At 52.7% G+C, this 21,638-nt stretch overlaps 46 non-coding genes across 46 annotated transcripts; 10 read left to right on the top strand and 36 right to left on the bottom strand.

Annotated features, from left to right (window-relative positions):
- Nucleotides 1–183: 183 nt before the first annotated feature.
- On the top strand, nucleotides 184–255 carry Trnag-ucc. Its single transcript has one exon. It is a non-coding gene; the product is annotated as a tRNA-Gly (tRNA).
- A 266-nt stretch (nucleotides 256–521) lies between these two features.
- Nucleotides 522–603, bottom strand: Trnas-aga. The gene has a single exon. It is a non-coding gene; the product is annotated as a tRNA-Ser (tRNA).
- Nucleotides 604–742: 139 nt separating this feature from the next.
- On the bottom strand, nucleotides 743–815 carry Trnak-uuu. Its single transcript has one exon. It is a non-coding gene; the product is annotated as a tRNA-Lys (tRNA).
- Nucleotides 816–1,111: 296 nt separating this feature from the next.
- On the bottom strand, nucleotides 1,112–1,183 carry Trnae-uuc. Its single transcript has one exon. It is a non-coding gene; the product is annotated as a tRNA-Glu (tRNA).
- A 308-nt stretch (nucleotides 1,184–1,491) lies between these two features.
- Nucleotides 1,492–1,564, bottom strand: Trnam-cau. Its single transcript has one exon. It is a non-coding gene; the product is annotated as a tRNA-Met (tRNA).
- A 983-nt stretch (nucleotides 1,565–2,547) lies between these two features.
- Nucleotides 2,548–2,619, top strand: Trnag-ucc. The gene has a single exon. It is a non-coding gene; the product is annotated as a tRNA-Gly (tRNA).
- A 266-nt stretch (nucleotides 2,620–2,885) lies between these two features.
- Nucleotides 2,886–2,967, bottom strand: Trnas-aga. Its single transcript has one exon. It is a non-coding gene; the product is annotated as a tRNA-Ser (tRNA).
- A 139-nt stretch (nucleotides 2,968–3,106) lies between these two features.
- On the bottom strand, nucleotides 3,107–3,179 carry Trnak-uuu. Its single transcript has one exon. It is a non-coding gene; the product is annotated as a tRNA-Lys (tRNA).
- A 296-nt stretch (nucleotides 3,180–3,475) lies between these two features.
- On the bottom strand, nucleotides 3,476–3,547 carry Trnae-uuc. The gene has a single exon. It is a non-coding gene; the product is annotated as a tRNA-Glu (tRNA).
- A 308-nt stretch (nucleotides 3,548–3,855) lies between these two features.
- Trnam-cau lies at nucleotides 3,856–3,928 on the bottom strand. The gene has a single exon. It is a non-coding gene; the product is annotated as a tRNA-Met (tRNA).
- A 978-nt stretch (nucleotides 3,929–4,906) lies between these two features.
- Nucleotides 4,907–4,978, top strand: Trnag-ucc. The gene has a single exon. It is a non-coding gene; the product is annotated as a tRNA-Gly (tRNA).
- Nucleotides 4,979–5,244: 266 nt separating this feature from the next.
- On the bottom strand, nucleotides 5,245–5,326 carry Trnas-aga. The gene has a single exon. It is a non-coding gene; the product is annotated as a tRNA-Ser (tRNA).
- A 139-nt stretch (nucleotides 5,327–5,465) lies between these two features.
- On the bottom strand, nucleotides 5,466–5,538 carry Trnak-uuu. Its single transcript has one exon. It is a non-coding gene; the product is annotated as a tRNA-Lys (tRNA).
- A 296-nt stretch (nucleotides 5,539–5,834) lies between these two features.
- Nucleotides 5,835–5,906, bottom strand: Trnae-uuc. Its single transcript has one exon. It is a non-coding gene; the product is annotated as a tRNA-Glu (tRNA).
- A 308-nt stretch (nucleotides 5,907–6,214) lies between these two features.
- Trnam-cau lies at nucleotides 6,215–6,287 on the bottom strand. The gene has a single exon. It is a non-coding gene; the product is annotated as a tRNA-Met (tRNA).
- Nucleotides 6,288–7,267: 980 nt separating this feature from the next.
- On the top strand, nucleotides 7,268–7,339 carry Trnag-ucc. Its single transcript has one exon. It is a non-coding gene; the product is annotated as a tRNA-Gly (tRNA).
- A 266-nt stretch (nucleotides 7,340–7,605) lies between these two features.
- Trnas-aga lies at nucleotides 7,606–7,687 on the bottom strand. The gene has a single exon. It is a non-coding gene; the product is annotated as a tRNA-Ser (tRNA).
- Nucleotides 7,688–7,826: 139 nt separating this feature from the next.
- Trnak-uuu lies at nucleotides 7,827–7,899 on the bottom strand. The gene has a single exon. It is a non-coding gene; the product is annotated as a tRNA-Lys (tRNA).
- Nucleotides 7,900–8,195: 296 nt separating this feature from the next.
- On the bottom strand, nucleotides 8,196–8,267 carry Trnae-uuc. The gene has a single exon. It is a non-coding gene; the product is annotated as a tRNA-Glu (tRNA).
- A 308-nt stretch (nucleotides 8,268–8,575) lies between these two features.
- Nucleotides 8,576–8,648, bottom strand: Trnam-cau. The gene has a single exon. It is a non-coding gene; the product is annotated as a tRNA-Met (tRNA).
- A 979-nt stretch (nucleotides 8,649–9,627) lies between these two features.
- Trnag-ucc lies at nucleotides 9,628–9,699 on the top strand. The gene has a single exon. It is a non-coding gene; the product is annotated as a tRNA-Gly (tRNA).
- Nucleotides 9,700–9,965: 266 nt separating this feature from the next.
- On the bottom strand, nucleotides 9,966–10,047 carry Trnas-aga. Its single transcript has one exon. It is a non-coding gene; the product is annotated as a tRNA-Ser (tRNA).
- A 139-nt stretch (nucleotides 10,048–10,186) lies between these two features.
- Trnak-uuu lies at nucleotides 10,187–10,259 on the bottom strand. The gene has a single exon. It is a non-coding gene; the product is annotated as a tRNA-Lys (tRNA).
- A 296-nt stretch (nucleotides 10,260–10,555) lies between these two features.
- On the bottom strand, nucleotides 10,556–10,627 carry Trnae-uuc. The gene has a single exon. It is a non-coding gene; the product is annotated as a tRNA-Glu (tRNA).
- A 308-nt stretch (nucleotides 10,628–10,935) lies between these two features.
- Nucleotides 10,936–11,008, bottom strand: Trnam-cau. Its single transcript has one exon. It is a non-coding gene; the product is annotated as a tRNA-Met (tRNA).
- Nucleotides 11,009–11,987: 979 nt separating this feature from the next.
- Nucleotides 11,988–12,059, top strand: Trnag-ucc. Its single transcript has one exon. It is a non-coding gene; the product is annotated as a tRNA-Gly (tRNA).
- Nucleotides 12,060–12,325: 266 nt separating this feature from the next.
- On the bottom strand, nucleotides 12,326–12,407 carry Trnas-aga. The gene has a single exon. It is a non-coding gene; the product is annotated as a tRNA-Ser (tRNA).
- A 139-nt stretch (nucleotides 12,408–12,546) lies between these two features.
- On the bottom strand, nucleotides 12,547–12,619 carry Trnak-uuu. Its single transcript has one exon. It is a non-coding gene; the product is annotated as a tRNA-Lys (tRNA).
- Nucleotides 12,620–12,898: 279 nt separating this feature from the next.
- Nucleotides 12,899–12,970, bottom strand: Trnae-uuc. The gene has a single exon. It is a non-coding gene; the product is annotated as a tRNA-Glu (tRNA).
- A 322-nt stretch (nucleotides 12,971–13,292) lies between these two features.
- Nucleotides 13,293–13,365, bottom strand: Trnam-cau. The gene has a single exon. It is a non-coding gene; the product is annotated as a tRNA-Met (tRNA).
- A 981-nt stretch (nucleotides 13,366–14,346) lies between these two features.
- Trnag-ucc lies at nucleotides 14,347–14,418 on the top strand. The gene has a single exon. It is a non-coding gene; the product is annotated as a tRNA-Gly (tRNA).
- Nucleotides 14,419–14,674: 256 nt separating this feature from the next.
- On the bottom strand, nucleotides 14,675–14,756 carry Trnas-aga. Its single transcript has one exon. It is a non-coding gene; the product is annotated as a tRNA-Ser (tRNA).
- Nucleotides 14,757–14,895: 139 nt separating this feature from the next.
- On the bottom strand, nucleotides 14,896–14,968 carry Trnak-uuu. Its single transcript has one exon. It is a non-coding gene; the product is annotated as a tRNA-Lys (tRNA).
- Nucleotides 14,969–15,264: 296 nt separating this feature from the next.
- On the bottom strand, nucleotides 15,265–15,336 carry Trnae-uuc. Its single transcript has one exon. It is a non-coding gene; the product is annotated as a tRNA-Glu (tRNA).
- A 308-nt stretch (nucleotides 15,337–15,644) lies between these two features.
- Nucleotides 15,645–15,717, bottom strand: Trnam-cau. Its single transcript has one exon. It is a non-coding gene; the product is annotated as a tRNA-Met (tRNA).
- Nucleotides 15,718–16,695: 978 nt separating this feature from the next.
- Nucleotides 16,696–16,767, top strand: Trnag-ucc. The gene has a single exon. It is a non-coding gene; the product is annotated as a tRNA-Gly (tRNA).
- Nucleotides 16,768–17,033: 266 nt separating this feature from the next.
- Nucleotides 17,034–17,115, bottom strand: Trnas-aga. The gene has a single exon. It is a non-coding gene; the product is annotated as a tRNA-Ser (tRNA).
- Nucleotides 17,116–17,254: 139 nt separating this feature from the next.
- On the bottom strand, nucleotides 17,255–17,327 carry Trnak-uuu. The gene has a single exon. It is a non-coding gene; the product is annotated as a tRNA-Lys (tRNA).
- A 296-nt stretch (nucleotides 17,328–17,623) lies between these two features.
- On the bottom strand, nucleotides 17,624–17,695 carry Trnae-uuc. Its single transcript has one exon. It is a non-coding gene; the product is annotated as a tRNA-Glu (tRNA).
- A 308-nt stretch (nucleotides 17,696–18,003) lies between these two features.
- Nucleotides 18,004–18,076, bottom strand: Trnam-cau. Its single transcript has one exon. It is a non-coding gene; the product is annotated as a tRNA-Met (tRNA).
- A 980-nt stretch (nucleotides 18,077–19,056) lies between these two features.
- Nucleotides 19,057–19,128, top strand: Trnag-ucc. The gene has a single exon. It is a non-coding gene; the product is annotated as a tRNA-Gly (tRNA).
- Nucleotides 19,129–19,394: 266 nt separating this feature from the next.
- Nucleotides 19,395–19,476, bottom strand: Trnas-aga. The gene has a single exon. It is a non-coding gene; the product is annotated as a tRNA-Ser (tRNA).
- Nucleotides 19,477–19,615: 139 nt separating this feature from the next.
- On the bottom strand, nucleotides 19,616–19,688 carry Trnak-uuu. Its single transcript has one exon. It is a non-coding gene; the product is annotated as a tRNA-Lys (tRNA).
- Nucleotides 19,689–19,984: 296 nt separating this feature from the next.
- Trnae-uuc lies at nucleotides 19,985–20,056 on the bottom strand. Its single transcript has one exon. It is a non-coding gene; the product is annotated as a tRNA-Glu (tRNA).
- A 308-nt stretch (nucleotides 20,057–20,364) lies between these two features.
- Nucleotides 20,365–20,437, bottom strand: Trnam-cau. The gene has a single exon. It is a non-coding gene; the product is annotated as a tRNA-Met (tRNA).
- Nucleotides 20,438–21,416: 979 nt separating this feature from the next.
- Nucleotides 21,417–21,488, top strand: Trnag-ucc. The gene has a single exon. It is a non-coding gene; the product is annotated as a tRNA-Gly (tRNA).
- Nucleotides 21,489–21,638: the final 150 nt, after the last annotated feature.

The following is a 21,638-nucleotide window of genomic DNA, read 5'->3' as shown; positions in this document are numbered from 1 at the left end:
GTGTGAGTAACCTTGCGGCCGCGGCGACTAGTCTTGCCCAAAGACGCAGCGTGCGTGGAGGCGCTACCCGAATGCGTGTGGATGCACCCTCCTACCTCGTAAAGCGCCTGCAGCTACTATCACCGTGGGCCGCTGCTGGCGGGCAGGAAGCCGACACAGCGGGGCGTTGCGAGCAGCGCCTGTGCGGTGGTGGTGTAATGGTGAGCATAGTTGCCTTCCAAGCAGTTGATCCGGGTTCGATTCCCGGCCACCGCAAGTGGCGCCGGTTTTTTCGTATGAGTATGTGAGCCGCGTGCTGTTAAATGAAGGTTTTTTTCGTCGTAGTTCCACGCAGACCATCCTGTCGTATGTCCCGACTTGTCCCGACTTTGCTCGGCTGACGCGAAAGCTGACGCTTGGAATTCGCCCTTATCAAAAGGACAGGCACTATAAACGGCTGAGAGAGGCGAGGTGTGGAGAGGTACCAAAACGACAGGCAATCTGCGAAATTTTCTGCTCGTTGTTCTTAAAGAAAAAACCGACGCAGTCGGTAGGACTCGAAGCTACGCTCCCAGAGGGAATCTGATTTCTAGTCAGACGCCTTAACCACTCGGCCACGACTGCTCGTAACTGAAGCTTCCCTGGAATCGTGAAGAATCCAACCGGTCTGCGCAGACTGTTGACAGGAAACGAACTCCGTGTACTGATTACGGCAGGGTTACCATCGCTACGAGACGAGCCATTACGGAAACGTTAAAATCTTCGCCCGGACAGGGACTTGAACCCTGGACCCTTAGGTTAAAAGCCTAATGCTCTACCGACTGAGCTATCCGGGCTCACGCTCCTTGTGGATGGAGCGGCTGCAAGCAATGTAAATAACTGGAACGCGTGTGTAGGCGTACTACGGTAATTTCTGGCTTCTGGCGCAACTGGCGACTTCACCGACTTCCCACTGACGCTGGTAGCAGCCCAACAGCGGACCAGAGCCTCTTCTCCCTTTATTTCGGTGCCGACAGTAATTGCATCATGTGCCTGTTTTCCCCGATTACGTTCGGTCGAAGCTTCGCAAGGTGGGCGACAAACGACAGTTCGAAGGCCAAAACGTGGAGCGTTGTGTGCGCAAAAACTTCCGTTCCGGTACCGGAAATCGAACCCGGGCCTCCTGGGTGAAAGCCAGGTATCCTAGCCACTAGACCACACCGGAGTTGCTCGATAAGCGTGAGGTTTTCTCCGTCTCCTCTCGTATTTCGTGCTGAATCTGGACTCAGTGCAGTTCTCCGTTTGCGAGCATATTTGCGCCTACAGACTGGCATGGCGCACAGCTCGAAATTGACTATTCATTATTTTACTCCTAACAAGGGAAGAGAAAGATCAAAGTTGTACGTTGTCATAATTGGAAATAAACATATTGACGCTGGGGCGTAGACTCCTTGTGGATAACGAACGACAATTAAGTTCGTTCCCTAGCAACAGCAACGCCGTTAATTCAGCCATGATGTACAGCAAATTAAATGCCCCGGGTGAGGATCGAACTCACGACCTTAAGATTATGAGACTTACGCGCTACCTACTGCGCTACCGAGGCACGTTGCAAGTAATGTTACAGGAAACTTGGTAAGTCTCTCATATTAGAGATAGACAGTTTGCGCTTTCTCAAGAATCTGTTGTGTTGCTACACGTGCTTTCCCTACTTGCTAGATTAAACTGCTGCCGCAGCTTTTTCAACGGAACGCAGCACTGCCCGAGGTTACAGTACATCGCCCTTGCGGCACCTGAACACAGCGGCCTGTTGGGCCAGGCCGTCGTCAGAGTTCAGAAATAGCACGCGACCGTTCAAGTACGGTCTATTGCGTGCTGCGTGTATGGTTCTTCTCACAGCGAATCTTGCTATGCATTCCTGAGGCTGACGCAGCTCAGGCGAGGAATCGGCGCGGCAGCATTATAGCGAGAACAGCAGAACGATGCATCGGCCGGGATTCGAACCCGTGCCGTCCGCATGCTAAGCGAGCATTCACCAATTTTTTTTTTTTTTTTTTGTTCTCATTTCTTTCGTTGCATTTGTTGGGGGCGGACGTCCGATGGCGCCCGTTCATGTTCATCGTTGACTCGGTCTTTTATTACAGAGGGCAGATAACTCTCAGACCGAACACGCTGAGCTATCGTGCCGGCAAGCCTTAAGATTATGAGACTTACGCGCTGCCTACTGCACTACTGAGGCACATGCCATTGAACCACCGATGCTCGACAAGCTGCCCGTGCTTCCCGAGTACTTTTCTGCAGGGGAAAGTGGGATTGCCACCCAGCGACGTCGGATACAACCGAAAAAAGTGCTACACACGCGGAGTGCTCCACTACACTGCCTTAAAACGAATGCTCATCTCTATCGTGTGAGTAACCTTGCGGCCGCGGCGACTAGTCTTGCCCAAAGACGCAGCGTGCGTGGAGGCGCTACCCGAATGCGTGTGGATGCACCCTCCTACCTCGTAAAGCGCCTGCAGCTACTATCACCGTGGGCCGCTGCTGGCGGGCAGGAAGCCGACACAGCGGGGCGTTGCGAGCAGCGCCTGTGCGGTGGTGGTGTAATGGTGAGCATAGTTGCCTTCCAAGCAGTTGATCCGGGTTCGATTCCCGGCCACCGCAAGTGGCGCCGGTTTTTTCGTATGAGTATGTGAGCCGCGTGCTGTTAAATGAAGGTTTTTTTCGTCGTAGTTCCACGCAGACCATCCTGTCGTATGTCCCGACTTGTCCCGACTTTGCTCGGCTGACGCGAAAGCTGACGCTTGGAATTCGCCCTTATCAAAAGGACAGGCACTATAAACGGCTGAGAGAGGCGAGGTGTGGAGAGGTACCAAAACGACAGGCAATCTGCGAAATTTTCTGCTCGTTGTTCTTAAAGAAAAAACCGACGCAGTCGGTAGGACTCGAAGCTACGCTCCCAGAGGGAATCTGATTTCTAGTCAGACGCCTTAACCACTCGGCCACGACTGCTCGTAACTGAAGCTTCCCTGGAATCGTGAAGAATCCAACCGGTCTGCGCAGACTGTTGACAGGAAACGAACTCCGTGTACTGATTACGGCAGGGTTACCATCGCTACGAGACGAGCCATTACGGAAACGTTAAAATCTTCGCCCGGACAGGGACTTGAACCCTGGACCCTTAGGTTAAAAGCCTAATGCTCTACCGACTGAGCTATCCGGGCTCACGCTCCTTGTGGATGGAGCGGCTGCAAGCAATGTAAATAACTGGAACGCGTGTGTAGGCGTACTACGGTAATTTCTGGCTTCTGGCGCAACTGGCGACTTCACCGACTTCCCACTGACGCTGGTAGCAGCCCAACAGCGGACCAGAGCCTCTTCTCCCTTTATTCCGGTGCCGACAGTAATTGCATCATGTGCCTGTTTTCCCCGATTACGTTCGGTCGAAGCTTCGCAAGGTGGGCGACAAACGACAGTTCGAAGGCCAAAACGTGGAGCGTTGTGTGCGCAAAAACTTCCGTTCCGGTACCGGAAATCGAACCCGGGCCTCCTGGGTGAAAGCCAGGTATCCTAGCCACTAGACCACACCGGAGTTGCTCGATAAGCGTGAGGTTTTCTCCGTCTCCTCTCGTATTTCGTGCTGAATCTGGACTCAGTGCAGTTCTCCGTTTGCGAGCATATTTGCGCCTACAGACTGGCATGGCGCACAGCTCGAAATTGACTATTCATTATTTTACTCCTAACAAGGGAAGAGAAAGATCAAAGTTGTACGTTGTCATAATTGGAAATAAACATATTGACGCTGGGGCGTAGACTCCTTGTGGATAACGAACGACAATTAAGTTCGTTCCCTAGCAACAGCAACGCCGTTAATTCAGCCATGATGTACAGCAAATTAAATGCCCCGGGTGAGGATCGAACTCACGACCTTAAGATTATGAGACTTACGCGCTACCTACTGCGCTACCGAGGCACGTTGCAAGTAATGTTACAGGAAACTTGGTAAGTCTCTCATATTAGAGATAGACAGTTTGCGCTTTCTCAAGAATCTGTTGTGTTGCTACACGTGCTTTCCCTACTTGCTAGATTAAACTGCTGCCGCAGCTTTTTCAACGGAACGCAGCACTGCCCGAGGTTACAGTACATCGCCCTTGCGGCACCTGAACACAGCGGCCTGTTGGGCCAGGCCGTCGTCAGAGTTCAGAAATAGCACGCGACCGTTCAAGTACGGTCTATTGCGTGCTGCGTGTATGGTTCTTCTCACAGCGAATCTTGCTATGCATTCCTGAGGCTGACGCAGCTCAGGCGAGGAATCGGCGCGGCAGCATTATAGCGAGAACAGCAGAACGATGCATCGGCCGGGATTCGAACCCGTGCCGTCCGCATGCTAAGCGAGCATTCACCAATTTTTTTTTTTTTGTTCTCATTTCTTTCGTTGCATTTGTTGGGGGCGGACGTCCGATGGCGCCCGTTCATGTTCATCGTTGACTCGGTCTTTTATTACAGAGGGCAGATAACTCTCAGACCGAACACGCTGAGCTATCGTGCCGGCAAGCCTTAAGATTATGAGACTTACGCGCTGCCTACTGCACTACTGAGGCACATGCCATTGAACCACCGATGCTCGACAAGCTGCCCGTGCTTCCCGAGTACTTTTCTGCAGGGGAAAGTGGGATTGCCACCCAGCGACGTCGGATACAACCGAAAAAAGTGCTACACACGCGGAGTGCTCCACTACACTGCCTTAAAACGAATGCTCATCTCTATCGTGTGAGTAACCTTGCGGCCGCGGCGACTAGTCTTGCCCAAAGACGCAGCGTGCGTGGAGGCGCTACCCGAATGCGTGTGGATGCACCCTCCTACCTCGTAAAGCGCCTGCAGCTACTATCACCGTGGGCCGCTGCTGGCGGGCAGGAAGCCGACACAGCGGGGCGTTGCGAGCAGCGCCTGTGCGGTGGTGGTGTAATGGTGAGCATAGTTGCCTTCCAAGCAGTTGATCCGGGTTCGATTCCCGGCCACCGCAAGTGGCGCCGGTTTTTTCGTATGAGTATGTGAGCCGCGTGCTGTTAAATGAAGGTTTTTTTCGTCGTAGTTCCACGCAGACCATCCTGTCGTATGTCCCGACTTGTCCCGACTTTGCTCGGCTGACGCGAAAGCTGACGCTTGGAATTCGCCCTTATCAAAAGGACAGGCACTATAAACGGCTGAGAGAGGCGAGGTGTGGAGAGGTACCAAAACGACAGGCAATCTGCGAAATTTTCTGCTCGTTGTTCTTAAAGAAAAAACCGACGCAGTCGGTAGGACTCGAAGCTACGCTCCCAGAGGGAATCTGATTTCTAGTCAGACGCCTTAACCACTCGGCCACGACTGCTCGTAACTGAAGCTTCCCTGGAATCGTGAAGAATCCAACCGGTCTGCGCAGACTGTTGACAGGAAACGAACTCCGTGTACTGATTACGGCAGGGTTACCATCGCTACGAGACGAGCCATTACGGAAACGTTAAAATCTTCGCCCGGACAGGGACTTGAACCCTGGACCCTTAGGTTAAAAGCCTAATGCTCTACCGACTGAGCTATCCGGGCTCACGCTCCTTGTGGATGGAGCGGCTGCAAGCAATGTAAATAACTGGAACGCGTGTGTAGGCGTACTACGGTAATTTCTGGCTTCTGGCGCAACTGGCGACTTCACCGACTTCCCACTGACGCTGGTAGCAGCCCAACAGCGGACCAGAGCCTCTTCTCCCTTTATTCCGGTGCCGACAGTAATTGCATCATGTGCCTGTTTTCCCCGATTACGTTCGGTCGAAGCTTCGCAAGGTGGGCGACAAACGACAGTTCGAAGGCCAAAACGTGGAGCGTTGTGTGCGCAAAAACTTCCGTTCCGGTACCGGAAATCGAACCCGGGCCTCCTGGGTGAAAGCCAGGTATCCTAGCCACTAGACCACACCGGAGTTGCTCGATAAGCGTGAGGTTTTCTCCGTCTCCTCTCGTATTTCGTGCTGAATCTGGACTCAGTGCAGTTCTCCGTTTGCGAGCATATTTGCGCCTACAGACTGGCATGGCGCACAGCTCGAAATTGACTATTCATTATTTTACTCCTAACAAGGGAAGAGAAAGATCAAAGTTGTACGTTGTCATAATTGGAAATAAACATATTGACGCTGGGGCGTAGACTCCTTGTGGATAACGAACGACAATTAAGTTCGTTCCCTAGCAACAGCAACGCCGTTAATTCAGCCATGATGTACAGCAAATTAAATGCCCCGGGTGAGGATCGAACTCACGACCTTAAGATTATGAGACTTACGCGCTACCTACTGCGCTACCGAGGCACGTTGCAAGTAATGTTACAGGAAACTTGGTAAGTCTCTCATATTAGAGATAGACAGTTTGCGCTTTCTCAAGAATCTGTTGTGTTGCTACACGTGCTTTCCCTACTTGCTAGATTAAACTGCTGCCGCAGCTTTTTCAACGGAACGCAGCACTGCCCGAGGTTACAGTACATCGCCCTTGCGGCACCTGAACACAGCGGCCTGTTGGGCCAGGCCGTCGTCAGAGTTCAGAAATAGCACGCGACCGTTCAAGTACGGTCTATTGCGTGCTGCGTGTATGGTTCTTCTCACAGCGAATCTTGCTATGCATTCCTGAGGCTGACGCAGCTCAGGCGAGGAATCGGCGCGGCAGCATTATAGCGAGAACAGCAGAACGATGCATCGGCCGGGATTCGAACCCGTGCCGTCCGCATGCTAAGCGAGCATTCACCAATTTTTTTTTTTTTTTGTTCTCATTTCTTTCGTTGCATTTGTTGGGGGCGGACGTCCGATGGCGCCCGTTCATGTTCATCGTTGACTCGGTCTTTTATTACAGAGGGCAGATAACTCTCAGACCGAACACGCTGAGCTATCGTGCCGGCAAGCCTTAAGATTATGAGACTTACGCGCTGCCTACTGCACTACTGAGGCACATGCCATTGAACCACCGATGCTCGACAAGCTGCCCGTGCTTCCCGAGTACTTTTCTGCAGGGGAAAGTGGGATTGCCACCCAGCGACGTCGGATACATTCGAAAAAAGTGCTACACACGCGGAGTGCTCCACTACACTGCCTTAAAACGAATGCTCATCTCTATCGTGTGAGTAACCTTGCGGCCGCGGCGACTAGTCTTGCCCAAAGACGCAGCGTGCGTGGAGGCGCTACCCGAATGCGTGTGGATGCACCCTCCTACCTCGTAAAGCGCCTGCAGCTACTATCACCGTGGGCCGCTGCTGGCGGGCAGGAAGCCGACACAGCGGGGCGTTGCGAGCAGCGCCTGTGCGGTGGTGGTGTAATGGTGAGCATAGTTGCCTTCCAAGCAGTTGATCCGGGTTCGATTCCCGGCCACCGCAAGTGGCGCCGGTTTTTTCGTATGAGTATGTGAGCCGCGTGCTGTTAAATGAAGGTTTTTTTCGTCGTAGTTCCACGCAGACCATCCTGTCGTATGTCCCGACTTGTCCCGACTTTGCTCGGCTGACGCGAAAGCTGACGCTTGGAATTCGCCCTTATCAAAAGGACAGGCACTATAAACGGCTGAGAGAGGCGAGGTGTGGAGAGGTACCAAAACGACAGGCAATCTGCGAAATTTTCTGCTCGTTGTTCTTAAAGAAAAAACCGACGCAGTCGGTAGGACTCGAAGCTACGCTCCCAGAGGGAATCTGATTTCTAGTCAGACGCCTTAACCACTCGGCCACGACTGCTCGTAACTGAAGCTTCCCTGGAATCGTGAAGAATCCAACCGGTCTGCGCAGACTGTTGACAGGAAACGAACTCCGTGTACTGATTACGGCAGGGTTACCATCGCTACGAGACGAGCCATTACGGAAACGTTAAAATCTTCGCCCGGACAGGGACTTGAACCCTGGACCCTTAGGTTAAAAGCCTAATGCTCTACCGACTGAGCTATCCGGGCTCACGCTCCTTGTGGATGGAGCGGCTGCAAGCAATGTAAATAACTGGAACGCGTGTGTAGGCGTACTACGGTAATTTCTGGCTTCTGGCGCAACTGGCGACTTCACCGACTTCCCACTGACGCTGGTAGCAGCCCAACAGCGGACCAGAGCCTCTTCTCCCTTTATTCCGGTGCCGACAGTAATTGCATCATGTGCCTGTTTTCCCCGATTACGTTCGGTCGAAGCTTCGCAAGGTGGGCGACAAACGACAGTTCGAAGGCCAAAACGTGGAGCGTTGTGTGCGCAAAAACTTCCGTTCCGGTACCGGAAATCGAACCCGGGCCTCCTGGGTGAAAGCCAGGTATCCTAGCCACTAGACCACACCGGAGTTGCTCGATAAGCGTGAGGTTTTCTCCGTCTCCTCTCGTATTTCGTGCTGAATCTGGACTCAGTGCAGTTCTCCGTTTGCGAGCATATTTGCGCCTACAGACTGGCATGGCGCACAGCTCGAAATTGACTATTCATTATTTTACTCCTAACAAGGGAAGAGAAAGATCAAAGTTGTACGTTGTCATAATTGGAAATAAACATATTGACGCTGGGGCGTAGACTCCTTGTGGATAACGAACGACAATTAAGTTCGTTCCCTAGCAACAGCAACGCCGTTAATTCAGCCATGATGTACAGCAAATTAAATGCCCCGGGTGAGGATCGAACTCACGACCTTAAGATTATGAGACTTACGCGCTACCTACTGCGCTGCCGAGGCACGTTGCAAGTAATGTTACAGGAAACTTGGTAAGTCTCTCATATTAGAGATAGACAGTTTGCGCTTTCTCAAGAATCTGTTGTGTTGCTACACGTGCTTTCCCTACTTGCTAGATTAAACTGCTGCCGCAGCTTTTTCAACGGAACGCAGCACTGCCCGAGGTTACAGTACATCGCCCTTGCGGCACCTGAACACAGCGGCCTGTTGGGCCAGGCCGTCGTCAGAGTTCAGAAATAGCACGCGACCGTTCAAGTACGGTCTATTGCGTGCTGCGTGTATGGTTCTTCTCACAGCGAATCTTGCTATGCATTCCTGAGGCTGACGCAGCTCAGGCGAGGAATCGGCGCGGCAGCATTATAGCGAGAACAGCAGAACGATGCATCGGCCGGGATTCGAACCCGTGCCGTCCGCATGCTAAGCGAGCATTCACCAATTTTTTTTTTTTTTGTTCTCATTTCTTTCGTTGCATTTGTTGGGGGCGGACGTCCGATGGCGCCCGTTCATGTTCATCGTTGACTCGGTCTTTTATTACAGAGGGCAGATAACTCTCAGACCAAACACGCTGAGCTATCGTGCCGGCAAGCCTTAAGATTATGAGACTTACGCGCTGCCTACTGCACTACTGAGGCACATGCCATTGAACCACCGATGCTCGACAAGCTGCCCGTGCTTCCCGAGTACTTTTCTGCAGGGGAAAGTGGGATTGCCACCCAGCGACGTCGGATACAACCGAAAAAAGTGCTACACACGCGGAGTGCTCCACTACACTGCCTTAAAACGAATGCTCATCTCTATCGTGTGAGTAACCTTGCGGCCGCGGCGACTAGTCTTGCCCAAAGACGCAGCGTGCGTGGAGGCGCTACCCGAATGCGTGTGGATGCACCCTCCTACCTCGTAAAGCGCCTGCAGCTACTATCACCGTGGGCCGCTGCTGGCGGGCAGGAAGCCGACACAGCGGGGCGTTGCGAGCAGCGCCTGTGCGGTGGTGGTGTAATGGTGAGCATAGTTGCCTTCCAAGCAGTTGATCCGGGTTCGATTCCCGGCCACCGCAAGTGGCGCCGGTTTTTTCGTATGAGTATGTGAGCCGCGTGCTGTTAAATGAAGGTTTTTTTCGTCGTAGTTCCACGCAGACCATCCTGTCGTATGTCCCGACTTGTCCCGACTTTGCTCGGCTGACGCGAAAGCTGACGCTTGGAATTCGCCCTTATCAAAAGGACAGGCACTATAAACGGCTGAGAGAGGCGAGGTGTGGAGAGGTACCAAAACGACAGGCAATCTGCGAAATTTTCTGCTCGTTGTTCTTAAAGAAAAAACCGACGCAGTCGGTAGGACTCGAAGCTACGCTCCCAGAGGGAATCTGATTTCTAGTCAGACGCCTTAACCACTCGGCCACGACTGCTCGTAACTGAAGCTTCCCTGGAATCGTGAAGAATCCAACCGGTCTGCGCAGACTGTTGACAGGAAACGAACTCCGTGTACTGATTACGGCAGGGTTACCATCGCTACGAGACGAGCCATTACGGAAACGTTAAAATCTTCGCCCGGACAGGGACTTGAACCCTGGACCCTTAGGTTAAAAGCCTAATGCTCTACCGACTGAGCTATCCGGGCTCACGCTCCTTGTGGATGGAGCGGCTGCAAGCAATGTAAATAACTGGAACGCGTGTGTAGGCGTACTACGGTAATTTCTGGCTTCTGGCGCAACTGGCGACTTCACCGACTTCCCACTGACGCTGGTAGCAGCCCAACAGCGGACCAGAGCCTCTTCTCCCTTTATTCCGGTGCCGACAGTAATTGCATCATGTGCCTGTTTTCCCCGATTACGTTCGGTCGAAGCTTCGCAAGGTGGGCGACAAACGACAGTTCGAAGGCCAAAACGTGGAGCGTTGTGTGCGCAAAAACTTCCGTTCCGGTACCGGAAATCGAACCCGGGCCTCCTGGGTGAAAGCCAGGTATCCTAGCCACTAGACCACACCGGAGTTGCTCGATAAGCGTGAGGTTTTCTCCGTCTCCTCTCGTATTTCGTGCTGAATCTGGACTCAGTGCAGTTCTCCGTTTGCGAGCATATTTGCGCCTACAGACTGGCATGGCGCACAGCTCGAAATTGACTATTCATTATTTTACTCCTAACAAGGGAAGAGAAAGATCAAAGTTGTACGTTGTCATAATTGGAAATAAACATATTGACGCTGGGGCGTAGACTCCTTGTGGATAACGAACGACAATTAAGTTCGTTCCCTAGCAACAGCAACGCCGTTAATTCAGCCATGATGTACAGCAAATTAAATGCCCCGGGTGAGGATCGAACTCACGACCTTAAGATTATGAGACTTACGCGCTACCTACTGCGCTACCGAGGCACGTTGCAAGTAATGTTACAGGAAACTTGGTAAGTCTCTCATATTAGAGATAGACAGTTTGCGCTTTCTCAAGAATCTGTTGTGTTGCTACACGTGCTTTCCCTACTTGCTAGATTAAACTGCTGCCGCAGCTTTTTCAACGGAACGCAGCACTGCCCGAGGTTACAGTACATCGCCCTTGCGGCACCTGAACACAGCGGCCTGTTGGGCCAGGCCGTCGTCAGAGTTCAGAAATAGCACGCGACCGTTCAAGTACGGTCTATTGCGTGCTGCGTGTATGGTTCTTCTCACAGCGAATCTTGCTATGCATTCCTGAGGCTGACGCAGCTCAGGCGAGGAATCGGCGCGGCAGCATTATAGCGAGAACAGCAGAACGATGCATCGGCCGGGATTCGAACCCGTGCCGTCCGCATGCTAAGCGAGCATTCACCAATTTTTTTTTTTTTTGTTCTCATTTCTTTCGTTGCATTTGTTGGGGGCGGACGTCCGATGGCGCCCGTTCATGTTCATCGTTGACTCGGTCTTTTATTACAGAGGGCAGATAACTCTCAGACCGAACACGCTGAGCTATCGTGCCGGCAAGCCTTAAGATTATGAGACTTACGCGCTGCCTACTGCACTACTGAGGCACATGCCATTGAACCACCGATGCTCGACAAGCTGCCCGTGCTTCCCGAGTACTTTTCTGCAGGGGAAAGTGGGATTGCCACCCAGCGACGTCGGATACAACCGAAAAAAGTGCTACACACGCGGAGTGCTCCACTACACTGCCTTAAAACGAATGCTCATCTCTATCGTGTGAGTAACCTTGCGGCCGCGGCGACTAGTCTTGCCCAAAGACGCAGCGTGCGTGGAGGCGCTACCCGAATGCGTGTGGATGCACCCTCCTACCTCGTAAAGCGCCTGCAGCTACTATCACCGTGGGCCGCTGCTGGCGGGCAGGAAGCCGACACAGCGGGGCGTTGCGAGCAGCGCCTGTGCGGTGGTGGTGTAATGGTGAGCATAGTTGCCTTCCAAGCAGTTGATCCGGGTTCGATTCCCGGCCACCGCAAGTGGCGCCGGTTTTTTCGTATGAGTATGTGAGCCGCGTGCTGTTAAATGAAGGTTTTTTTCGTCGTAGTTCCACGCAGACCATCCTGTCGTATGTCCCGACTTGTCCCGACTTTGCTCGGCTGACGCGAAAGCTGACGCTTGGAATTCGCCCTTATCAAAAGGACAGGCACTATAAACGGCTGAGAGAGGCGAGGTGTGGAGAGGTACCAAAACGACAGGCAATCTGCGAAATTTTCTGCTCGTTGTTCTTAAAGAAAAAACCGACGCAGTCGGTAGGACTCGAAGCTACGCTCCCAGAGGGAATCTGATTTCTAGTCAGACGCCTTAACCACTCGGCCACGACTGCTCGTAACTGAAGCTTCCCTGGAATCGTGAAGAATCCAACCGGTCTGCGCAGACTGTTGACAGGAAACGAACTCCGTGCACTGATTACGACAGGGCTACCAGCGCTACGAGACGAGCCATTACGGAAGCGTTAAAATCTTCGCCCGGACAGGGACTCGAACCCTGGACCCTTAGGTTAAAAGCCTAATGCTCTACCGACTGAGCTATCCGGGCTCACACTTGTTGTGGGATGGAGCAGCTGCAGGCAATGTGAATAACTGGAACGCGTAATTGCTGGCTTCTGGCGCAACTGGCGACTTCACCGACTTGCCACTGACGCTGGTAGCAGCCCAACAGGGGACCAGTGCCTCTTCTCCCTTTATCCCGGTGCTGACAGTAATTGCATCTCGTGCCTGTTTTCCCCGATTACGCTCGGTTGAAGCTCCGGAAGGAGGGCGACAAACGAGGGTTGGAGGGCCAAAACATGGAGGGTCGTGTGCGCAAAAACTTCCCTTCCGGTACCGGGAATCGAACCCGGGCCTCCTGGGTGAAAGCCAGGTATCCTAGCCACTAGACCACACCGGATTTGCTCGTTAAGTGTCAGGTTAACTCCCTCTCCTCTGGCATTTCGCGCTGAATCCGGACTCAGTGGTGTTCTCTGTTTGCGAGCATATTTGCGCGTACAGACTGGCATGGCGCACAGCTCGAAACTGACTATTCATTGCTGTTTGCATCATATTTTACTCATAACAGGGGAGGAGAAAGGTCAAAGCTGTACCTTGCCATAGCTGGATGTAAACATTTTGACGCTGAGGCGTGGACTCCTTGTGGATAACAAACGACAATTCAGTTCGTTCCCTAGCAACAGCAACGCCGTTAATTCAGCCATGATGTACAGCAAATTAAATGCCCCAGGTGAGGATCGAACTCACGACCTTAAGATTATGAGACTTACGCGCTGCCCACTGCGCTACCGAGGCACGTTTGCGACCAACGTCCCAGGAAACTTGGTAAGTCTCGCATATTAGAGATAGACAGTTTGCGCTTTCTCAAGAATCTGTTGTGTTGCTACACGTGCTTTCCCTACTTGCTAGATTAAACTGCTGCCGCAGCTTTTTCAACGGAACGCAGCACTGCCCGAGGTTACAGTACATCGCCCTTGCGGCACCTGAACACAGCGGCCTGTTGGGCCAGGCCGTCGTCAGAGTTCAGAAATAGCACGCGACCGTTCAAGTACGGTCTATTGCGTGCTGCGTGTATGGTTCTTCTCACAGCGAATCTTGCTATGCATTCCTGAGGCTGACGCAGCTCAGGCGAGGAATCGGCGCGGCAGCATTATAGCGAGAACAGCAGAACGATGCATCGGCCGGGATTCGAACCCGTGCCGTCCGCATGCTAAGCGAGCATTCACCAATTTTTTTTTTTTTTTGTTCTCATTTCTTTCGTTGCATTTGTTGGGGGCGGACGTCCGATGGCGCCCGTTCATGTTCATCGTTGACTCGGTCTTTTATTACAGAGGGCAGATAACTCTCAGACCGAACACGCTGAGCTATCGTGCCGGCAAGCCTTAAGATTATGAGACTTACGCGCTGCCTACTGCACTACTGAGGCACATGCCATTGAACCACCGATGCTCGACAAGCTGCCCGTGCTTCCCGAGTACTTTTCTGCAGGGGAAAGTGGGATTGCCACCCAGCGACGTCGGATACAACCGAAAAAAGTGCTACACACGCGGAGTGCTCCACTACACTGCCTTAAAACGAATGCTCATCTCTATCGTGTGAGTAACCTTGCGGCCGCGGCGACTAGTCTTGCCCAAAGACGCAGCGTGCGTGGAGGCGCTACCCGAATGCGTGTGGATGCACCCTCCTACCTCGTAAAGCGCCTGCAGCTACTATCACCGTGGGCCGCTGCTGGCGGGCAGGAAGCCGACACAGCGGGGCGTTGCGAGCAGCGCCTGTGCGGTGGTGGTGTAATGGTGAGCATAGTTGCCTTCCAAGCAGTTGATCCGGGTTCGATTCCCGGCCACCGCAAGTGACGCCGGTTTTTTCGTATGAGTATGTGAGCCGCGTGCTGTTAAATGAAGGTTTTTTTCGTCGTAGTTCCACGCAGACCATCCTGTCGTATGTCCCGACTTTGCTCGGCTGACGCGAAAGCTGACGCTTGGAATTCGCCCTTATCAAAAGGACAGGCACTATAAACGGCTGAGAGAGGCGAGGTGTGGAGAGGTACCAAAACGACAGGCAATCTGCGAAATTTTCTGCTCGTTGTTCTTAAAGAAAAAACCGACGCAGTCGGTAGGACTCGAAGCTACGCTCCCAGAGGGAATCTGATTTCTAGTCAGACGCCTTAACCACTCGGCCACGACTGCTCGTAACTGAAGCTTCCCTGGAATCGTGAAGAATCCAACCGGTCTGCGCAGACTGTTGACAGGAAACGAACTCCGTGTACTGATTACGGCAGGGTTACCATCGCTACGAGACGAGCCATTACGGAAACGTTAAAATCTTCGCCCGGACAGGGACTTGAACCCTGGACCCTTAGGTTAAAAGCCTAATGCTCTACCGACTGAGCTATCCGGGCTCACGCTCGTTGTGGATGGAGCGGCTGCAAGCAATGTAAATAACTGGAACGCGTGTGTAGGCGTACTACGGTAATTTCTGGCTTCTGGCGCAACTGGCGACTTCACCGACTTCCCACTGACGCTGGTAGCAGCCCAACAGCGGACCAGAGCCTCTTCTCCCTTTATTCCGGTGCCGACAGTAATTGCATCATGTGCCTGTTTTCCCCGATTACGTTCGGTCGAAGCTTCGCAAGGTGGGCGACAAACGACAGTTCGAAGGCCAAAACGTGGAGCGTTGTGTGCGCAAAAACTTCCGTTCCGGTACCGGAAATCGAACCCGGGCCTCCTGGGTGAAAGCCAGGTATCCTAGCCACTAGACCACACCGGAGTTGCTCGATAAGCGTGAGGTTTTCTCCGTCTCCTCTCGTATTTCGTGCTGAATCTGGACTCAGTGCAGTTCTCCGTTTGCGAGCATATTTGCGCCTACAGACTGGCATGGCGCACAGCTCGAAATTGACTATTCATTATTTTACTCCTAACAAGGGAAGAGAAAGATCAAAGTTGTACGTTGTCATAATTGGAAATAAACATATTGACGCTGGGGCGTAGACTCCTTGTGGATAACGAACGACAATTAAGTTCGTTCCCTAGCAACAGCAACGCCGTTAATTCAGCCATGATGTACAGCAAATTAAATGCCCCGGGTGAGGATCGAACTCACGACCTTAAGATTATGAGACTTACGCGCTACCTACTGCGCTACCGAGGCACGTTGCAAGTAATGTTACAGGAAACTTGGTAAGTCTCTCATATTAGAGATAGACAGTTTGCGCTTTCTCAAGAATCTGTTGTGTTGCTACACGTGCTTTCCCTACTTGCTAGATTAAACTGCTGCCGCAGCTTTTTCAACGGAACGCAGCACTGCCCGAGGTTACAGTACATCGCCCTTGCGGCACCTGAACACAGCGGCCTGTTGGGCCAGGCCGTCGTCAGAGTTCAGAAATAGCACGCGACCGTTCAAGTACGGTCTATTGCGTGCTGCGTGTATGGTTCTTCTCACAGCGAATCTTGCTATGCATTCCTGAGGCTGACGCAGCTCAGGCGAGGAATCGGCGCGGCAGCATTATAGCGAGAACAGCAGAACGATGCATCGGCCGGGATTCGAACCCGTGCCGTCCGCATGCTAAGCGAGCATTCACCAATTTTTTTTTTTTTGTTCTCATTTCTTTCGTTGCATTTGTTGGGGGCGGACGTCCGATGGCGCCCGTTCATGTTCATCGTTGACTCGGTCTTTTATTACAGAGGGCAGATAACTCTCAGACCGAACACGCTGAGCTATCGTGCCGGCAAGCCTTAAGATTATGAGACTTACGCGCTGCCTACTGCACTACTGAGGCACATGCCATTGAACCACCGATGCTCGACAAGCTGCCCGTGCTTCCCGAGTACTTTTCTGCAGGGGAAAGTGGGATTGCCACCCAGCGACGTCGGATACAACCGAAAAAAGTGCTACACACGCGGAGTGCTCCACTACACTGCCTTAAAACGAATGCTCATCTCTATCGTGTGAGTAACCTTGCGGCCGCGGCGACTAGTCTTGCCCAAAGACGCAGCGTGCGTGGAGGCGCTACCCGAATGCGTGTGGATGCACCCTCCTACCTCGTAAAGCGCCTGCAGCTACTATCACCGTGGGCCGCTGCTGGCGGGCAGGAAGCCGACACAGCGGGGCGTTGCGAGCAGCGCCTGTGCGGTGGTGGTGTAATGGTGAGCATAGTTGCCTTCCAAGCAGTTGATCCGGGTTCGATTCCCGGCCACCGCAAGTGGCGCCGGTTTTTTCGTATGAGTATGTGAGCCGCGTGCTGTTAAATGAAGGTTTTTTTCGTCGTAGTTCCACGCAGACCATCCTGTCGTATGTCCCGACTTGTCCCGACTTTGCTCGGCTGACGCGAAAGCTGACGCTTGGAATTCGCCCTTATCAAAAGGACAGGCACTATAAACGGCTGAGAGAGGCGAGGTGTGGAGAGGTACCAAAACGACAGGCAATCTGCGAAATTTTCTGCTCGTTGTTCTTAAAGAAAAAACCGACGCAGTCGGTAGGACTCGAAGCTACGCTCCCAGAGGGAATCTGATTTCTAGTCAGACGCCTTAACCACTCGGCCACGACTGCTCGTAACTGAAGCTTCCCTGGAATCGTGAAGAATCCAACCGGTCTGCGCAGACTGTTGACAGGAAACGAACTCCGTGTACTGATTACGGCAGGGTTACCATCGCTACGAGACGAGCCATTACGGAAACGTTAAAATCTTCGCCCGGACAGGGACTTGAACCCTGGACCCTTAGGTTAAAAGCCTAATGCTCTACCGACTGAGCTATCCGGGCTCACGCTCCTTGTGGATGGAGCGGCTGCAAGCAATGTAAATAACTGGAACGCGTGTGTAGGCGTACTACGGTAATTTCTGGCTTCTGGCGCAACTGGCGACTTCACCGACTTCCCACTGACGCTGGTAGCAGCCCAACAGCGGACCAGAGCCTCTTCTCCCTTTATTCCGGTGCCGACAGTAATTGCATCATGTGCCTGTTTTCCCCGATTACGTTCGGTCGAAGCTTCGCAAGGTGGGCGACAAACGACAGTTCGAAGGCCAAAACGTGGAGCGTTGTGTGCGCAAAAACTTCCGTTCCGGTACCGGAAATCGAACCCGGGCCTCCTGGGTGAAAGCCAGGTATCCTAGCCACTAGACCACACCGGAGTTGCTCGATAAGCGTGAGGTTTTCTCCGTCTCCTCTCGTATTTCGTGCTGAATCTGGACTCAGTGCAGTTCTCCGTTTGCGAGCATATTTGCGCCTACAGACTGGCATGGCGCACAGCTCGAAATTGACTATTCATTATTTTACTCCTAACAAGGGAAGAGAAAGATCAAAGTTGTACGTTGTCATAATTGGAAATAAACATATTGACGCTGGGGCGTAGACTCCTTGTGGATAACGAACGACAATTAAGTTCGTTCCCTAGCAACAGCAACGCCGTTAATTCAGCCATGATGTACAGCAAATTAAATGCCCCGGGTGAGGATCGAACTCACGACCTTAAGATTATGAGACTTACGCGCTACCTACTGCGCTACCGAGGCACGTTGCAAGTAATGTTACAGGAAACTTGGTAAGTCTCTCATATTAGAGATAGACAGTTTGCGCTTTCTCAAGAATCTGTTGTGTTGCTACACGTGCTTTCCCTACTTGCTAGATTAAACTGCTGCCGCAGCTTTTTCAACGGAACGCAGCACTGCCCGAGGTTACAGTACATCGCCCTTGCGGCACCTGAACACAGCGGCCTGTTGGGCCAGGCCGTCGTCAGAGTTCAGAAATAGCACGCGACCGTTCAAGTACGGTCTATTGCGTGCTGCGTGTATGGTTCTTCTCACAGCGAATCTTGCTATGCATTCCTGAGGCTGACGCAGCTCAGGCGAGGAATCGGCGCGGCAGCATTATAGCGAGAACAGCAGAACGATGCATCGGCCGGGATTCGAACCCGTGCCGTCCGCATGCTAAGCGAGCATTCACCAATTTTTTTTTTTTTTTGTTCTCATTTCTTTCGTTGCATTTGTTGGGGGCGGACGTCCGATGGCGCCCGTTCATGTTCATCGTTGACTCGGTCTTTTATTACAGAGGGCAGATAACTCTCAGACCGAACACGCTGAGCTATCGTGCCGGCAAGCCTTAAGATTATGAGACTTACGCGCTGCCTACTGCACTACTGAGGCACATGCCATTGAACCACCGATGCTCGACAAGCTGCCCGTGCTTCCCGAGTACTTTTCTGCAGGGGAAAGTGGGATTGCCACCCAGCGACGTCGGATACATTCGAAAAAAGTGCTACACACGCGGAGTGCTCCACTACACTGCCTTAAAACGAATGCTCATCTCTATCGTGTGAGTAACCTTGCGGCCGCGGCGACTAGTCTTGCCCAAAGACGCAGCGTGCGTGGAGGCGCTACCCGAATGCGTGTGGATGCACCCTCCTACCTCGTAAAGCGCCTGCAGCTACTATCACCGTGGGCCGCTGCTGGCGGGCAGGAAGCCGACACAGCGGGGCGTTGCGAGCAGCGCCTGTGCGGTGGTGGTGTAATGGTGAGCATAGTTGCCTTCCAAGCAGTTGATCCGGGTTCGATTCCCGGCCACCGCAAGTGGCGCCGGTTTTTTCGTATGAGTATGTGAGCCGCGTGCTGTTAAATGAAGGTTTTTTTCGTCGTAGTTCCACGCAGACCATCCTGTCGTATGTCCCGACTTGTCCCGACTTTGCTCGGCTGACGCGAAAGCTGACGCTTGGAATTCGCCCTTATCAAAAGGACAGGCACTATAAACGGCTGAGAGAGGCGAGGTGTGGAGAGGTACCAAAACGACAGGCAATCTGCGAAATTTTCTGCTCGTTGTTCTTAAAGAAAAAACCGACGCAGTCGGTAGGACTCGAAGCTACGCTCCCAGAGGGAATCTGATTTCTAGTCAGACGCCTTAACCACTCGGCCACGACTGCTCGTAACTGAAGCTTCCCTGGAATCGTGAAGAATCCAACCGGTCTGCGCAGACTGTTGACAGGAAACGAACTCCGTGTACTGATTACGGCAGGGTTACCATCGCTACGAGACGAGCCATTACGGAAACGTTAAAATCTTCGCCCGGACAGGGACTTGAACCCTGGACCCTTAGGTTAAAAGCCTAATGCTCTACCGACTGAGCTATCCGGGCTCACGCTCCTTGTGGATGGAGCGGCTGCAAGCAATGTAAATAACTGGAACGCGTGTGTAGGCGTACTACGGTAATTTCTGGCTTCTGGCGCAACTGGCGACTTCACCGACTTCCCACTGACGCTGGTAGCAGCCCAACAGCGGACCAGAGCCTCTTCTCCCTTTATTCCGGTGCCGACAGTAATTGCATCATGTGCCTGTTTTCCCCGATTACGTTCGGTCGAAGCTTCGCAAGGTGGGCGACAAACGACAGTTCGAAGGCCAAAACGTGGAGCGTTGTGTGCGCAAAAACTTCCGTTCCGGTACCGGAAATCGAACCCGGGCCTCCTGGGTGAAAGCCAGGTATCCTAGCCACTAGACCACACCGGAGTTGCTCGATAAGCGTGAGGTTTTCTCCGTCTCCTCTCGTATTTCGTGCTGAATCTGGACTCAGTGCAGTTCTCCGTTTGCGAGCATATTTGCGCCTACAGACTGGCATGGCGCACAGCTCGAAATTGACTATTCATTATTTTACTCCTAACAAGGGAAGAGAAAGATCAAAGTTGTACGTTGTCATAATTGGAAATAAACATATTGACGCTGGGGCGTAGACTCCTTGTGGATAACGAACGACAATTAAGTTCGTTCCCTAGCAACAGCAACGCCGTTAATTCAGCCATGATGTACAGCAAATTAAATGCCCCGGGTGAGGATCGAACTCACGACCTTAAGATTATGAGACTTACGCGCTACCTACTGCGCTGCCGAGGCACGTTGCAAGTAATGTTACAGGAAACTTGGTAAGTCTCTCATATTAGAGATAGACAGTTTGCGCTTTCTCAAGAATCTGTTGTGTTGCTACACGTGCTTTCCCTACTTGCTAGATTAAACTGCTGCCGCAGCTTTTTCAACGGAACGCAGCACTGCCCGAGGTTACAGTACATCGCCCTTGCGGCACCTGAACACAGCGGCCTGTTGGGCCAGGCCGTCGTCAGAGTTCAGAAATAGCACGCGACCGTTCAAGTACGGTCTATTGCGTGCTGCGTGTATGGTTCTTCTCACAGCGAATCTTGCTATGCATTCCTGAGGCTGACGCAGCTCAGGCGAGGAATCGGCGCGGCAGCATTATAGCGAGAACAGCAGAACGATGCATCGGCCGGGATTCGAACCCGTGCCGTCCGCATGCTAAGCGAGCATTCACCAATTTTTTTTTTTTTTGTTCTCATTTCTTTCGTTGCATTTGTTGGGGGCGGACGTCCGATGGCGCCCGTTCATGTTCATCGTTGACTCGGTCTTTTATTACAGAGGGCAGATAACTCTCAGACCAAACACGCTGAGCTATCGTGCCGGCAAGCCTTAAGATTATGAGACTTACGCGCTGCCTACTGCACTACTGAGGCACATGCCATTGAACCACCGATGCTCGACAAGCTGCCCGTGCTTCCCGAGTACTTTTCTGCAGGGGAAAGTGGGATTGCCACCCAGCGACGTCGGATACAACCGAAAAAAGTGCTACACACGCGGAGTGCTCCACTACACTGCCTTAAAACGAATGCTCATCTCTATCGTGTGAGTAACCTTGCGGCCGCGGCGACTAGTCTTGCCCAAAGACGCAGCGTGCGTGGAGGCGCTACCCGAATGCGTGTGGATGCACCCTCCTACCTCGTAAAGCGCCTGCAGCTACTATCACCGTGGGCCGCTGCTGGCGGGCAGGAAGCCGACACAGCGGGGCGTTGCGAGCAGCGCCTGTGCGGTGGTGGTGTAATGGTGAGCATAGTTGCCTTCCAAGCAGTTGATCCGGGTTCGATTCCCGGCCACCGCAAGTGGCGCCGGTTTTTTCGTATGAGTATGTGAGCCGCGTGCTGTTAAATGAAGGTTTTTTTCGTCGTAGTTCCACGCAGACCATCCTGTCGTATGTCCCGACTTGTCCCGACTTTGCTCGGCTGACGCGAAAGCTGACGCTTGGAATTCG

This window comes from Schistocerca americana, unplaced genomic scaffold, assembly GCF_021461395.2.
Source record: "Schistocerca americana isolate TAMUIC-IGC-003095 unplaced genomic scaffold, iqSchAmer2.1 HiC_scaffold_369, whole genome shotgun sequence".
NCBI lineage: Eukaryota > Metazoa > Arthropoda > Insecta > Orthoptera > Acrididae > Schistocerca > Schistocerca americana.
This window is presented reverse-complemented; position numbering and strand designations above follow the sequence as displayed.